We start from the raw sequence: 3,167 nt of genomic DNA, 5'->3' as shown, positions 1-3,167 counted from the left end.
ACATTACAGCCTACACTTGAATACTATAAGCGCCCCAATGCTCTTCTTCCCTCCCCCAATATTCCTTTATCTTCTCTCTTTTTGCTTTCTGTATAAATTTTATTTTGTTTTATTTTTGTATTTTAGGGAAGGGTCTATAGGGTGTTCGGGGTCTCACTACTAGATCAGACTCATAGCGATCTGCCTGTTTACAGCCTCCCAAGAGCTGGGATTACAGGCATGCATCACCACGCCCTGTCTCAATTGCTGTCTCAGCATGCCCCAAGGGCAGGGCTGGCACCTCAGGCTTGGGAATCGAACCCCTGGCCCCTGCGTCTGCTTATAGGCACTTTAATCCGCTGAGCTATTTGGTTGGCCTTCTATATAAATTTTAGAATAGAATTTTTTTAATATATCTATAAAAATGGTTCTGAGATTTTGCTTGAGCTGGTACTGAAAGTACATTGATATCTTAGTAATATTGTCTTCCAATCCACAGGTACGTGTGTCCTTTCATTCATTTGAGTCTTTACTTTTTTTTTTTTTTTTTTTTTTTGTACTATTGTCAATCATACCAATAATGGCTTGGATAGAATGTCAATTTACTTGGCACTGGGATCTATCCAAGGGATTGGTAAAGCACACTTTTCAGTGTGCTTGGTTGGGTGTGTCTGAGTGGGTTGGGATTCATGTCTGCTCCCTCACCCTTGAACTAAGCAGTGTTGTTTCACACCCCCTTCCACCATGATGTGTCTGCCTCAGAGCCAGCTGACCATGCACTGGATTCCCTTAAAAGTGTACCATCTTCTCCTTTAAATTTTGCTGTCTGCTATCATGTCCAGCAATGGGTCAGGTGACTAATACAGTACTGGTTTTTTAGAAAAAGAAAAAAAAAGCACAATGATATGTGTAACACAAAACAATTTCTTCTTGCAAGCTACTGCACATGTCTAACTTCTACTCAGCAGGTGAATTTACACTTGGTTGTGCTTTTCTCCATCCATTGTGCAAATTGTCTATATAATTTCAATTGAATTAAATAGTATACAAACAAATAATGCTATGCAAAGAAAATGATCATTTCAATGATCAAGTTAAATGCTCTGGAAAGACAGGGAGCCAACAACTAAAACTGTTCTTGAAGTAAGTATGCCAACAAAACTGTAAAAGAGCTTTTAAAGCCTAACATATTCTGCACTCTGACTTGCATTTTATATTTTGGCTTTCATTCCATTTAAACAAGCTAAAACTTGAACTTGTAGGTATGGTTAACGCATAAAGGAAGATGGAACTCTGCTAAGCGGAACTGAAGAAAATATATTTTTACAACATCAAAAGGGTGGGGAAAACAACACTAGCATTTGTATTAAAATAAAATGTTTCAGATGTGAGTTATAGGTTCTGTTCTATAGAAATAGAGTCAAAGACAAATTTCTACACAGGGAATTTATTGAGATTGCCCCAAGGACTAACACCTATAAAGAAGTGAAGGATGACAAGACTGTGCCCAGGGAACAGATCGAATGCGGCATAGTTACATAGAAGTCTCAGAAGCTTTTGGCTAAGGTAGGCTGTAATCTGTCTACACTCCTCTCTCCTCTATCCACCTATCTGTGGATCCAGACTGGTCCCTGAGGAAGGGAGGGGCCCTGAGCAAGGCCTCCAATTCCCTTGGACCAAGAGCAGAGGCCAGGGAAGGACTCTACTGTGAGCCCTAAGCAGCTTTCTTTTCTGAGGGAGTAAAAAAGGGTGCTTTGACTCCAAAGTGGGGTTCATTAAGCACAACTGAAAAGCTATTTGAAAGGGGTTTAAATACAAGTACAATGTAAGCAATGAGGTTCACAATGAGAAAGTTAAATCACGTGTACATAACCATTTATGGAGATTCTTTAATTGAATAGCAACTTTAATTAACTTCTTTGAATCCCTTCAAATCATTATCTTTTTGAGTATGTCAATAATTTTTAAACTGGAGCAATTTTTTTTTCTCTTCCTTCCCGCAAAAAGCATTTGGCAATATCCAGGGACACTTTGTTGTAGATATTGTGTAGATACTCATGGCCTGTGATTCTGGGATCAAGTAAAAGACAGGATGCAATTAAACACCTTCTGATGCACATGACAGCATCCACAAATAAGAATTATTTGCTTGCTTGGCAAGCACAGGGGCCTGAGTTCAATCCCTGGTTCCACAAAAAAAAAAAAAAAAAAAAAAGAAAGAAAGAAATAAGAATTATTCGGACCAAAATACCAATAGTGACAAGGCTGAAAAATTCTAATCCAAATCAATGCCTTGGATAGGAGCGGCAAAGAGCAAATCATTGTCTTAGACAGGTTTAGAATTTCAAGCTATTAGTTGTAAAGTGTTTCTTCTATCCTATTTTAACCATATGACATAACCAGGTTCAAAATGACTCACTGCCAAGAGTTAAAATGACAGTAGCAGGAAGTATTCTTTGTTCTAAAACCTTCACCTTTTATTTCCTTGGACATGAAGCTAGAGACTCTGTCATTTATGTGGCTGAGTGGCTAAAGTCTAATCCATAGAAGGAAATGATTAAAATAAGGAGATGATCAAATTTAACTCCAGAAATCACATGGTTTATTTCCACATAAAGAGATTGTTTTCTTTTGATTCACAGATGCTTAAAGAGGAGAGAGGGAAAACAAATTTCACAGAGAACACTTCCCATGGATGAGGGACATTACCTACATCATGAATGAGTTCTAAATTATTAATGTCTAGTTACTCAGGATAAAAACAGCCCTCTGAAGAAAGTCTGATTCAACTTTAAGGACACATTATAAGAGTGGTGCTGAGTGTGGTGTGACTGCCACTGTGACCATACCCAGAGACATAAAAGGCCCCTGGATCCTGGAAGGTGGTGCTAGTGTTGGCAGACAGGGTTTTGAGATTAGCTAGCAGACCAGCAGGTTCTCTTCAGAGAGGTAATTAATAGTTAGGCCTCACTGTGGCCTGAACTCTTAAAGGATCTGCAAGCTTTTGATTTTTAGGTCAATAGCTCATATATGGTGTCCATCAAGGAGGGAATGTACCTTCTCAATGAAAGAGGAAGGAATACACTCCAAATTATTATCAGAATAAAACATGCTGTGTAGGTAAGTGTGTATTAAGGACCATTTCTAAGTTACATAACATGAAACAAACGTGATGCGGGCAACATCTA

The sequence above is a fragment of the Octodon degus genome, unplaced genomic scaffold (assembly GCF_000260255.1).
Source record: "Octodon degus isolate 3935 unplaced genomic scaffold, OctDeg1.0 scaffold00013, whole genome shotgun sequence".
Lineage (NCBI taxonomy): Eukaryota > Metazoa > Chordata > Mammalia > Rodentia > Octodontidae > Octodon > Octodon degus.
The sequence above is the reverse complement of the archived record's forward strand: the minus strand, read 5'-3'. Positions refer to the sequence as shown.